Source organism: Cyprinus carpio, chromosome A22, assembly GCF_018340385.1.
Source record: "Cyprinus carpio isolate SPL01 chromosome A22, ASM1834038v1, whole genome shotgun sequence".
NCBI lineage: Eukaryota > Metazoa > Chordata > Actinopteri > Cypriniformes > Cyprinidae > Cyprinus > Cyprinus carpio.
In genome coordinates, this window is record NC_056593.1 from 4124174 (window position 1) to 4138843 (window position 14670).

Below are 14670 nucleotides of genomic sequence, written 5' to 3' on the forward strand. Positions count from 1 at the left end.
AAAGCTGTGTTCCATGTGCCCCTTTTATACTCTGAGCACCTGCCACTTCAAAGGTCTCTGCACGGCCCTGAGTGTAACCATAAGAACTGCCATCTCCAGGTCCCATAGCAGACATAATGCTCAGTGACATCAGATTTGAAATAAAACAAGATATTTTATTAAATAAACTGTGGGATGTAAATGAACAAAGGCTTCAGAGGGGAACATTTTCTACCAAATAAATAAATAAATGAAATAGAAGTTAAATAAATGTGTGTGTGTGTATGTATTTGTATATATATATATAGAAGTTAAATAAATGTGTGTGTGTGTATGTATTTGTACACAATACATCAACAATTCTCTAACTCCCTCTCTAATTAAACATGGGAGAAAATATGGTTCTTAAAAAAAAGGCATCCACCTCCCTACAAGTGTTCCCATGTAAATGATTTAGAATAGTAAGAAAATTAACAGGAAGCTACAATAGAATCTCTGATTCTTACAAATATAGCTGAAACACTACACAGCTCAGATTGATCTGAAGTCTCAGGTTCATAGAGGTTAACTGAAACACACTATACAGCTTTATCTGAACACTACAGGCAAGGCAACACACACAACACAGAAAACAACAGAGCTGGGAACAGAAGATGGTAGTGTCTCTCAAAGAGCAAAAAGCCTCGGTCTCTCACTCGACTGATATTCTCTGGGTTCCACTGTACTCCACTTCACGAGCTGGGACAAGTTATATGTGCTTCATATGTGGAATTACACAAAAATGATCAAATGTACACTTTATACATGTGCATCTTCCCCTTTAAATTTTTGACTGAAGAGTTAATGTGTAATTTCCTGTCTTTGCTCCTCCTCTTCTTTTCTTTGCTATGATGGGTTGAAATCCCCATCATAGCTGGGGATTTTCAACCATGCTGACTTAAAGAGTGTGTTTCCAACAATACACCAACACATTAACTTTCCAACAAGAGGTAAAAACATTTTGGATTGTGTTTACACCAAACAGAGAGGAGCTTACAAAGCCCTCCCCCTCCCCCACCTTGGTGCTTCAGACCACATCAGTGTCATGCTAATGCCTGCATACAGACCGCTCATTAAAGTTGCCAAACCAGTTCAAAAACAGATTCAGGTGTGGCCGGAAGGATCGTCAGAGGCTTTTCAAGACTGCTTTGACACAACTGACCTCCAGGAGTACTCAGAGAATGTCACTGCCTACATCAACAAGTGTATTGAGGATGTAACAGTCACAGAAACCATTACTGTCCGGGCTAACCAGAAGCCGTGGATGACAGGGGAGGTCTACAGACTCCTGAAGACACGCAACGCTGCATTCAGAGCTGGAGATGAGGTGGGCCTGAGAACAGCCAGGGCCAACCTATCCCGCGGCATCAGAGAGGCTAAGAGACATTACACCAGAAGGATAGCCCATCAATTCAGTGACAGCAGAGACACTCGGAGCCTGTGGCAGGGGATAACAGACCATTACGGACTACAAGCCCCCACCACGGACCTGTGACAGCAACATCTCTCTGCTGAACGAGCTGAACACCTTCTTCGCTCGCTTTGAGAAACAAAACAGCTCCACAAAGACTCCACCTCCTCCCGGTGACCAGGTGATGATGCTGACCCCGGACAGCGTGAGGAGATCCTTCAGCAGGATCAATGCATGCAAAGCTCCGGGTCCGGACAACATTCCTGGGCATGTACTGAGAGACTGTGCAGCAGAACTCACTGATGTCTTCACAGACATTTTCAACATCTCACTTAGTCAGGCTGTTGTTCCCACATGCTTCAAAGCTTCCACCATCATTCCAGTCCCGAAGAAGCCATCTCCATCCTGCTTCAATGACTACCATCCTGTTGCACTTACTCCCATCCTCATGAAGTGCTTTGAACGGCTAGTCATGCACCACATCAAGTCTGCCCCCCCCGCCTCCCTGGACCCATTCCAGTTTGCATATCGGTCCCCACCGGTTGACGATGATGCCATCGCCACTGCCCTCCACTCAGCACTTACACATATAGACAAAAAGGACTCATACGTCAGAATGCTGTTCATAGACTTCAGTTCAGCATTCAACACAATCATCCCTCAACAGCTCATTCACAAACTGGTCGAGCTGGGGCTCAACACACTTCGCTGTGCAACTGGCTGTTGGACTTTCTGACTGGAAGACCTCAGGCAGTACGTGTCGGCAGCAACACATCCAGCACCATCACACTGAACTCCGGGGGCCCCCCAAGGATGTGTGCTGAGCCCCCTCCTCTTCACTCTGCTGACCCACGATTACACACCGTCACACAACTCCAACCTCTTTATTAAGTTTGAGGATGACACAACTGTGGTGGGTCTCATTAGCAACAAGGATGAGACAAACTACAGGAGCGAGGTGAGCCGCCTGGCTGGGTGGTGCAGTGACAACAATCTCTCTCTGAACGTGGAGAAGACGAGGAGATTGTTGTTGACTTCAGGAGAGCGCACACTCAGCATGTTCCTCTGACCATCAACGATGTGACTGTGGAGAGAGTGAGCAGCACCAAGTTTCCTGGGTGTGCACATCACAGAGGACCTCTCCTGAACCGACAACACTGCAGCACTGGCCAAGAAATCACAACAGCATCTCTACTTCCTCCGCAAACTACTTCCCTTCATGTACACCTTCTACAGAGGCACCATCGAGAGCATTCTAACTAGCTGCATCACTGTGTGGTATGGCGCCTGCAACGCGTCCTGCCGGAAGACTCTGCAATGCATAGTGAGAGCAGCTGAGAAGATCACTGTGTGTCTCTCTCCCCTCCCTACAGGAATTTGCAAAGCCCTCTGCATTGCAGGTGATCCCACACACCCGTCACACAGCTTCTTCAGTCTGCTGCCATCAGGGAGGATGCGGAGTCTCCAGGCCAGGACCAGAAGATTGAAGGACAGCTTCATCCATCAGGCTGTCAGGAAGCTGAACTCTCTGCCGAACTTGCCCCCCCACTTCCCTCTTCTGCCCCAGGCACCACTGAACTATGAACCCGCCCCCCAGATCCCACATCCCCAGGTCCTTCCACCCTCCGTCCACTAACATACGATGACATGCACCAGTCACTTTGTGCAGCATTGGTCTGCTCACTACCTCAGTCACCATGGAACTGACGTCATTCTACCACCTCATCAGTGAGTTTAAATAAAATGACTGCTCTTGAGCTCTTTTGTCACTTTAATCAGACTGAATAAGCTTTTTTGGAATAAAAAATCTTTTTATCTGCACTGTTTGTTCACAGGTTTGCATTCTATCTGCCATGTGCCGTGCGCTGCTTTATTTAACTTTTTTTACATTTTTTTTTATATGTCTTTTTTACATTCCCTTATTGTATAGTTTGTATCTTATATTTTTATATTTGACGCATGCTCTAGGACCAGACCTTGATTTTAAATGTAATTTTTTTTTAGATTTATGCCAGTTTTCTTTATTTTATTTGCCAATTTCTGTAAAAATGCTCTCTGTTGCAGTCACATACATTTGTGTGTTTGTGTGTGTGTGTGTATATGAGATAGAAAGTTCGTTCTACTTTTTATTTATGCTCTAGGACCAGACCTTGGTTTATATGTAGAAAATTTCAGATTTATAATGGATTTACTTTTATTTTTTTTGACAAACAAAATTTACTTCTTTTTTACATTCCCTTATTGTATAGTTGTAACTTATATTTTATATTTGATCTAGATTTTTAGGCTCTACTGTTAGTGCTATCTGTATGCAACGGGGGTCTGAGAGTAACGCAATTTCGATTCTCTGTATGTATGTACTGATACATGTGGAAGAATTGACAATAAAGCAGACTTGACTTGAAAGTAAACGGGCAAAATCACACAATGTTTTTTTATTCTGTCAGATTAAAAGAAGAGTGAATCAGCAGTTGATGTCCATCTATTTATTTCACAAACAGCACAAAACCGATAATAGCAGTTAAACAGCAGGAGAAGAAAGAGCAACACAGAAGAACACAAAGCACACACAGAAAAATCAGGTTCAGTTTTAAAGCTTTTAATTGTCAGGATGTTGCTGGCCATTCCCCTCAACTGGCTTCCCCTCTTCCCAGCTGTAATTGTGTGTATATATGTTGATGTGAATTATTGGCTGTGCACTGAAATAAACTCAGATTAACCCTCTGGAGTCGATTAACGCGTATACGCGTTTTGGGGTATTTTTCTCCTGATAAACCCCGAAAAGAACTTAAATTACACTTTTCAGTTTTGATCGTACAGATAAGTGCAATACATCAATCGAATCTGTAAAGGGTCTACTTTTTTTTTTGTATACAGACATAATAACATCAAAACTTTGTGTACTTCTAAAATAAAGATAACAAACAAGGAGTGCTGTCTGCAGCCTTTGTCTGCGCTGATCTTCAGATACAAATGCGTAACTGTAACTCAGTGAATACTCAACGAAGAGACATGAGAGAGATATCTATAGAAAGCCTGACATGTCTACTTTTAAGCTAAACAAGTGCTGCTGAAAACTAATATTTTGTGATAAAGTAATCCATATGAAAACAACGCGATGTCCGTTTTTCACGTCTCCCTTCATTATCTTCTAATGCGACCACGCCCCCCGCGCCGAGCGCGCTTTTGAGATTCAAATGTTTCACTGAAGCGCGCGGCTTTTGAATACGCCCACACCAACAGAAGACAACGCAGCGAGACTGTTCTTCAAGTTTTTATTATTTTACTGTTTGCTTCGCGATGAGAGGAATAAGACATAATTCACCCCAAAAAGATGTGATGTGGTTGAGGATTTGAGATTTGGATTTCCTCAGAAAAAAGAATGAAGCACTTTATTCAGCAGAGATCATAAACATGAGTAAGTCTCTTTTTATTGATTTATACTTGTACTTGTTTTCACATAACGTGTAAACATTTTACTAGTTAGACTTTTTCCAAAGACTTTTTTTCCAAACTATATTCCTGACTAAATGTATATCAAGTGACATACTTGGCTGAATGTCACGTCACTTTCGTCACTTTCACTTTCAAAAGCTTGATGTAAATAATATAAATGTAACAATAAATGTAACTATAACAATGTAACAATCATTGCTGTTCTTCAATTTATCCCCCCTAAAAAACCTAAAAAAAAAATATTCTCACAGCTCTTTCTCAACATTAATAATAATAATAATAATAATAATAATGATAATAATAACAATAAATGTTTTTTGTTGAAAATAAGATTGTTAAAAGGATTTCTGAAGGATTGTGGTGTGACTGGAGTAGTAATGATGACAAAAAATTCAGTTTGAAAGTCAGCTTTGATTGTTCCTAATAAACTGTTTAACTGCACTCACAAGTGAATATTAAATTATGTTGTGGGATAATTAAAATATATTTCTCATAGATTTTATTTTGTCCTCACATGTCTTTCTTGTAACTCATCCCTCTCAGTGACACAGCTGGACTAAGGATTTCTGAAGGATTGTGTGACTAGAGAAAGGATGCCAAAAAATTTGCCCTCAGAGTGGCACAGTTGAATGGGCATATGACTTTACCAAAAAAAGTGTCTTAGAAAATTTAAATCAATATATTGTTTTCTGTAAGTGAGTAAACAAGATGATTTTCGCATCATTTAGAAAAAAAAATTCTAGGCTACAAGCTCCAGTTCTCAAAATTCTGGGAACCAATTTTCTGTATATGTGTTTTATTGCCTTATTCAAGTGATTTAACATTTTTAGTTTTTTCACTAAGCACGCATAACATTTTTTTTCTCAAAAAACACAATGATGTAAATACATGCGTGCTCACATATTATTATAGCCCTAGTTTGTGCTGATTACAGTGAGATTAGACTTTAGCCATTTAGATATTTATAAGAAACTGAAAAAAAGCACAAATGTCAGGGCAATGACAAAACTTCTCCAGGCCCCAAAAATACCCCTTAGAACTCCAGAGGGTTAATAGCAGCACTGAGCAGAGATTTATCACTGTATTGGACATTCACCATTAGATTAAACAACAATAGCAAGCAAGGAAAATAATGAGTTATATAATAAATGATTAAATACATGAATAACGATTATATGATTCAATGATTAACATTGTTCTTAAAGATCCACACACACAGAGGTTGCTATTAAGAATCATTATATCCTGCATCAGCATCTCAGGATTCATCCACTGGAGCGAGAGATTTTACAGTTCATGTGTGTAAAAGTGTGTAAAAGTGGGCAAACACACCTCAGATTCCCTGACTCTCAGCACTGGGGTGCAGCAGGGCTTATATACCAACAACTGCATTTCCAAACATCCCTCTGTAAAGCTCCTAAATGTTTCAAATGATTTCCAGATGTGTCCCGCATGAGTCTGCATACAGACTGGAGGAGGATCGTCTGGTCTCCCGGGGCAGATCTAACAACCTGAAGCTGAACAAGAGCAGAACACAACAGTGGAGAAAGGTTTGCTACATTTTGATTGGATCCTGGTGGACTGAAGTGTCTGATGTTCTCATAACCGCACAAGGAAATATACATTTTTTTATATGGAAAACATATATTATTATTTTTTTTTTTATTTACTTCTCAACTATACATTTATTCTGTGTTTTTGTGGAATTTTTTGAAGTTTTTTACCTATTTTACTGCACAATTACATAACTAGGCCATAAATTGGCACGTGAAATATGTTTTTTTTAAAAAGAAAAAATCACTTAAATGATGATATTAATTAAATCTTAATAGTTTTTGGACATTGCTCTATGTGTTAGGGATAGAATACTGCCATCTGGAGGTTAGTCGAAAAATTTTTTTTTTCTTATAGTTAAGGAATTAATGTGCAATGAGCACATGTATCCAATAGAGGTCCATAGAGACTCATTCATTTTCACTTCATTTTTCTTGATGCTTCAACTCATCCTCACAACTTTATGATATATATTTTGTGAATATATATTTATACATTCTAAAAAACATACACAATCTGTATTTTTGGCAAAGTTAGAGTTTGTTGTTGTTGCCTGATATATTTTGAATTATCTGCTTTTGCAAATTATTATACATACATTTGCGGACACATTACAAGTCACCACTATAACATGACTGTAATCACATACTATTTATTTCAGAAAATTATTTATCAACAATTATATAACATGCTTGTTCCATGTTGCATATGTGACATTTTTCAGATTTATGCCAGTTTAGTTGATTTTATTTGCCAATTTCTATAAAAATGCTCTCTGTTGCAGTCACATACATGTGTGTGTGTGTGTGTGTGTGTGTGTGTGTGTGTGTGTGAGAGATAGAAAGCTCGTTCCTCTTTGTGTTTATGCTCTAGGACCAGACCTTGATTTAAATGTAATTTTTTTTTAGATTTATGCCAGTTTTGTTTATTTTATTTGCCAATTTCTGTAAAAATGCTCTCTGTTGCAGTCACATACATTTGTGTGTGTGTGTGTGTGTGTGTGTATGAGATAGAAAGTTCGTTCTACTTTTTATTTATGCTCTAGGACCAGGACCTTGGTTTATATGTATAAAATTTCAGATTTATAATGTATTTACTTTTATTTTTTTGACAAAGAAAATTTAAAAAAGTATTTTTTTTTTTCATTTTCCCATTCATTTTCAATGTGGGGTCATTTTGACTCCAAACACCTTAATGCACAGGTTATTTCCCTGTCAAATGTCGAGAGCGCATTATTGTAGCGCGAAAGTACATTAATATAATGCGCGAGCGCGAATCTCTCTGCTCGAGAGTGGAATATTATGTGCCCGAGTGCGAATCTCTCTCCTCGAGCACGGGATATAATGTGCGGAGCGCGAATCTCTCTGCCCGAGTGCGAATCTCTCTCCTCGAGCACGGGATTACACGTTGCTCTTGTAAGAATTTTCTCTGGGATCGCTCAGAGAGTATGCCTGCACTTAAACCGTGTTCAGTGCAATCGCGAATCTCTCGTCTTCGCTTAAAGTAAGCGTGTATGTGCTTAGACTGTGTCCCGTGCGTTCGCGCATGGCCAAGTACTCTTCTCTTCAATTTCTTTCTCTTTGCTCTTGGCATAAACGCTGTCAAAACGGCAACAACCAATCAGAAATAGGCTTCAATGACTGACCAATGAAAACGCGATATCGTACATGGAATCTTATTGGTTGATATTTGAACCGCACATGGAACACATGGAATAAGTTAACTGAAGTTCAATCTAGACGAGCTGAGATGGATCCGCCGAATCGATGATCTCAGGTAACCAGTTTTATTTGTTTTGATGTTAAATATGCCAAATGTATCTTAGAAATGTCACGAATGAAATGATGTGAAATTAATGAAAAGTGTCATCTGCAATAGATTTTCTTTATCTCGGATTGCAGCGTTGAGTGTTATAATCAATCACGCACTGTTTTTTTTATTTTAATTTTTTTTTGTTTTTTTTATAAAAAAAATCTCACTTTCAATGGGCATGGCAGGTAGTGTGAACAATGTGGTTGACAGTCTAGGTAATTTATATGTAAAATAATCCAATCGCCCTCTTCCCAGACATTTCTAAGATACATTTGACATATTTAACATAAAAACAAATAAAACTGGTTACCTGAGATCGTCGATAATGCAATATAAAAATCTCTCTCTCGTTGTACAACAGCTCTTATGTTTCTTCTCAGATATCAACACTATATGAATATCTAGTACCAAAAGTACATTTATATCAACAATTGCATCTTTCATAAAAAACACACATTTCTAATTCAAGTTTTATGAAACCTCATTGACATTAACAGTATGAAGAATAAAATTGCATGAACTGCATGTAAACATTGATCAACTTGTATCACTTTAAATTAGAGGCATTAAGGTGTTAGTGTGCATATTTAACCCCCCCTCTGCACCGGTAACAGTGGAAAGAATGCACTAAAAATTTACCACTTTAACCTCCAGTAACCACAATTAAAAAATTTGGACATCATTGTTTAACAAACTAATAATTTAGCAACAGTACGTAAAGGTAACATTTCTTTTTAAAAACCCACAAACAAAATATATATTTTTTTTGGTTTCACAGGCATTAACCAGTATTCTGCTAGCCTACTGTGGCTAATTACCCTATTAACATATGAACACAGCAGGCTCTCTACCTTTGCTTTACACAATCAGCACCTTTGCATTGATTTACCCATTAGCGATGATTAACAAATGCTAGCGAACTCGTAGCAAACTCAGCATACCAGGTTAAATACAAATGTGCATCAAAAGCCTGGCCTGTTAACATGAATGCTAGCGAACTCAGAGGCCTAGCACCAGATAAACAACTCACCATTTTAGCGAAATTCACTGCCTTTAAACTCCGTGACAAACAGTGGATTCAGGCACAGCTCTCTTTTACACTCTATATTACAACACAGTTAGTCAGTATAAGCAATAATGATTACAGAACTGGTTTAATTCACTCCATGACGTTTTTTCATCTTACCAAGTGGATAACGCAGCCTCCTATGCTCTTTTGATGGAGTGAAAAGAACGTGCAGAGACACGAAACTAGAGGCGTAACTGCAACAGAGCCTAGCTAGCAGCTGATTAGTCAGCTCACTGCCTCATAGAGTTCACCCATTTGCTCACTTACAAGTCAATCAAAGATATGAAAATAAAAGTTAACCCTTTTTTGACTTGGTTAGACAGCTAAATATGGTTTCTCATTATTAAGCCTGGCTACATTATCATTTCTAAAGTGTATCTGAATATGAAAATGACAACAATAGAGCTTACAGACTAACAACAATTGATTAAATTTGGGACCCTTACCAGCGAGTGCTAAACTCAAACGTGAAATGTAAAACTATTTGCAGCAGTCCATCTGAGTGGTTCTCAACGTCACAACACTTCACAAGGTCTTTCACTTTATTCATCTGTTCATCAGTGTGTGAGAAGACTACTCTGACTACATAGCAGTGCACAGTCCCTGATCACAAGTGATTAACTATCATCATTACTGCTCATTTAAAACTAAATACATTTACTAACATATATTTGAGAATGTGAACAGATATTTTACATTTCACATGGCAATTTGACTTGGTCTTGTCTCAGGAATACAAAGACTCAAGGCTTACTTGTGCAAACAATAACTTGATCCCACCAATCATTCATTACTGAGTCTGAGTTAGCTGAAGCCTCTTTGATTAAAGCGTTTATAAATGATGTATCAGGGTCTCAGCTGTAGAATAAGCTGATCTAGATCCTAAATGCTGCTTGGAGTAGTTGATGATCATAAACCAGTGAAATATTTTCTAAGTAATATAGCAGCCATATAAACTGTTGAAAAGCGAAGTATAGTGTGATAAAAGCTTTGTTCACAGCCAAAAACTACATTTTGTAGTATAATATCATGACTTTCACTTTTTTGGCAAATTAATTTCAAAATGAGATGGTTTTTATTCTGACTTGTTGTTTGTGTGCTGAACCTCAGGAGTTCCTGTATCAAGCTGAACAGAGTTGCGTGTTTCTTCTTCTCTCTGTCTTAACTGTTGTTTCTGTTTCTGCGATTCCTCTTGTTCTCTCTTCAGCTCTTCTAGTATCTTTCTCTCTTTGTCATGATTCTTTCTTTCTTCTTCCATCTTCATCTTCATTTTCCTTATCTGTTCTTCATAACTGAACTGAAGTTGTTGTCTTTCTCTCTCTCGATTAAATTTCTCATAATATTCATCATATGCTTCCTGTTGTTTCTTTCTCCTGATTCTCTCCTCCTCTTCATCTCTTCTTTGTCTTTCTTTTCGTTCCCGTGTTTTATATTGCTCTTCCATCTCGTCAAATTCCTCTTCTCTTCTCTTTCTCTCTTTTTTTACGCTTCCGTCGTTCTTCCTCCATGTCATTTCCTGTTCTCTCTTTCTCCATTTCTCCTCCTCTTTTTCTCTTCTTTGTCTTTCCTGTTGTGTCTGTTTCACCCATTCCTCTCGTTCTCTCTTCATCTCCTCTCGTATCTTCATCTCTTGTTCTTCTCTTTTTCTCTCTTCAGCTCTATGTCATTCTTCTCTCTCAATAAATTTCTTCTTTGCCCTTAAGTCAAACTGCCAACTTGCCCTAAGCATGAATGTCAAGCTGTGTGTGTGAGTATGAGAAAGAGAGCTGAAATGATGTTATAATTATAATCAATAAACAAGAAGATATACATGTCCTATCGAAATTAATAGATGATTTGGAAAATGTTCTTCAGCAAAGGTTAATTGGAAGAAAAGTGATGCTTTGTTATTAGGGGATTGGAATGATGGAAAACCAACTCTACCTGAAGGCTCATGTTGGAGTAGATGGGGCATAAGATATCTTGGAGTGTTTTTAGGAGATGAAAGTGTTTTGCAAAAAAACTGGGATGGGATGTTACAGAAAATAAGAGGTCGACTAGACAAATGGAAATGGATTTTACCTAACATGTCCTTTAGAGGTTGAACACTTATTGTCAATAACTTGGTGGCTTCACTTTTATGGCACAGACTGGCATGTATTGACCCCCCTGCTAAATTGATGGCTGAAATTCAAGCAATCTTTGTGGATTTCTTTTGGGACAAACTTCATTGGATCCCGCAGAGCATATTGTATTTACCTAAAGATGAAGGTGGTCAAGGTTTAATTCATTTACAGAGCAGGATTGTAACTTTTCGGTTACATTTTATACAAAGATTTCTAGATGGACCAGTGAATGTAAGCTGGAGGGCAATCAGTGGAATCATACTACAGACTGTTGGAAATTTTGCTCTGGACAGATCTCTGTTTTTGATGGACCCCAAGAGTTTGAACCTCTCACAGCTGCCTCCTTTTTATCAGAATTTTGAGGTGTGGAGTTTTTTTTCACATCCAAAATAGTGAGAATTTTCATTCCATTTACTGGTAATTAAGAGAGCCTGCAAGGCAAGACTGGACATTTCCTCTTCCAATTTTTTACCTGGATTCAGCAAGGTGCTACAAAACTCAGTTTTTGTTTTAGGTCAGTTATTGTCTTTAACTGGACCTCATTTTAAGGACACAGAGGCTGTTGCAAAAGGACTGGGTTTCCGATCTATTCGCTCAATTACTCGCTTTCTAGCTAAACTGACAGAGACATTTACAAGTGAAGAGAAGCTGATTCTGGAGGATTTTTTTTCCGGGAATAATATTCCTGATAGTGAGGACCCTTTCCCCTGTTTGACAGTTCAACTTTTATTTGAAGAATGTTCAGTTATTTTATTAAAACAAAAGAACATTTCTGTTGATTTATTTTCTTGTAAAGGAAGGGGTTTGTACAAGTTGTGTGTTCTTATCCTTAACAAGAAAATGCTTGACAAAAGAGTTGATACCCCATGGCATTCAGTTTTTAAATTATGTGTAAAATCTGAATGGAGAGTGTTATTATAAGCCACCATTATCAAAAAACAGGATATTTGCAATGGAGAATTCTCCATGGAGCCATTGCAGTTAATTCTTTTATTTCTGTTTTGGATTCTAATAATAACCCTGGTTGTCCTTTCTGTTTTCAAAAGGAAACCGTTTTTCATGGTTTCATGTACTGTTTTAGACTTAAACCTTTATTTGTGTTGGTTCAAGAAATGTGTGTCAAGTTCAATGAGAATTTCTTTCCTGAAACTTTTATCTTTGGTTCTAAGTATGGACAGAAAAAATTTATTGTTTCAATTATTGCATTTTATTTTTGGGCAAGCGAAATTGGCAATTTATATGAGTAGGAAAAGTAAACTAGATCAAAGGTGTAATGACGATGTGGTTATGGTTTTTAGGTCTTGATAAAAGTAAAAGTAAAAATGTAAATGTAATTTTTATAATGCCATGAATGATCTTTCCACTTTTAAATTGAAATGGTACAGTCATAAGGTGTTATGTACAATAACTGAAGATGATTTAGTTTTTTGTTTTTGAGTGTCTTTACTAAATATTTGTTTGTGGTAGATGTAACTTGATTTGTTTTGGGTTATTTGTAAATAAAGTTTTCTCAAATGTAACAATCTCTCGTGATTCTGTTGTTCTTCCTCCATCTTCATCCTCATTCTCTTTTTCTCTTCTTCAAGATTCATCATTAGTTCTTCTTTTTCTCTGTTCACTTGCTCCACTTTCTCCATCAGTATGTTCTTCTGTTGTTCTTGTATTTGTCTCTCCATCTCTCTGAACATCTTACATGAGTAGTAACTCCCTCCGTTCTCTTTCACCATGTTGTCTATCTTCTGCAGTAGATCAGTCACCTGTGTTCGGTCTACAGTCTCTTTATTGAACACATGGAATCTGTTTTCCACATGCTTCAATCAGTTCATTTAAAGCAGATCCAGGTTTTCCCAAACACTGTTCTATGGTTTTATCATTCAGATCATCTCCTCTGGTGAAGAGCACCATAGTGTACATTAATGAGTTTTCACCAAACATCTCTTGGATGATCTTTATTGTTGTTTCCTCTTCTTTAGTGAATTGTTGTCCTAAATTGAGCACGATGATGAACACATGTGGTCCAGGCAGGATCATGGAGATGCTGTTGCTGATTTCTCTCTGTATTTCTTCAGTACTGAGTTCAGTATCAAACAGTCCTGGAGTGTCGATCACAGTGATGTGTCTGCCGTTGATTTCAGCTTTCTCTCGATGACACACTTCAGTAACAGACTCTTGAGATGTTTCAGCTTTAAACATGACTCTTCCTAAGATGGTGTTTCCTGTTGAACTCTTCCCAGCTCCAGTTTTTTCCCAGCAGCACAATCCTCAGATCATCTTCTCTTTCTCTTGAATCTAAAGATAGATCAAATAAAAAAAAACAATACATTAAATTTCAAATGGAGACTGTGTAGACTTCAGCAATCATGAAAAGTGTTTAATTCATGCAGATTTTCTGATAATTACCTTGTGACTGAAACCACGTCTCTAATGAATGGACTCTCTTCTTCATTTCTTCTAATTTCTGCAGTTTTTCCATCTGTGCCTCCATCAATGTCTCTGTGGAGAAACAAACACCACTATTTTCCTCAACCATCTGCTCCAGTTTCTCCATCAGCACAGACACTTGTGTGTTCAGGTCGATGAAATGATGTCGTCCTCCAGATCTCTCAATGACAGACTGTGGTTTTCTTCATTGAGTTTCTTCTGTCTGATGCTCTGAATTCTGCATTATGAAGATCATGATGTGTTTTTTGACTCTTGAGCTGAATATCCTCTGGATCTCCTCTATTTCTGCTCTGTCTTCATTATTAAGTGGAGCATCAGGAATGATGAGGATGAACACATGAACTCCAGGATCACAGAGAGACACACAGCGGTGAGTCTGACGCATCACTTCCTCCTCTGAGAGCTGAGTGTTGAACAGAGCTGGAAGCTCCACCAGACAGATCAGACGTCCATCAAGCTCCACGTCTCTCCTCACACACTCTGAGCTCAGCTCTGATCTTCTCTCGCTCTGCTTCAGGATCAGGTTTGATATGAAGGATTTTAATTCTCTGTTACTACCCACACACAAGCAGATTCAGCTTCACGCCCTCTGGATCTGTGTCAAAGGAATAATCTAGTTTAACAATGTGATTTGAACACATCATGTCAGAATTACTGTTATCACGACTGCACTGTAATTTACTAGTTTCCCACTATTAAACAACCTTTTATGTCCTGAACACATACTCATGTGGAAACACCAAAGATAAAACTCTCACCCAATAGGTGGATGGTGAACCAACTCCAGGGTAAAGGTTAAAAGT

General features: G+C 38.2%; 1 pseudogene; it reads right to left on the reverse strand.

The window, feature by feature from the left end:
• Window positions 1-670: 670 nt before the first annotated feature.
• Window positions 671-13973, reverse strand: LOC109056616 (annotated as a pseudogene).
• Between the last annotated feature and the right edge of the window lie 697 nt (window positions 13974-14670).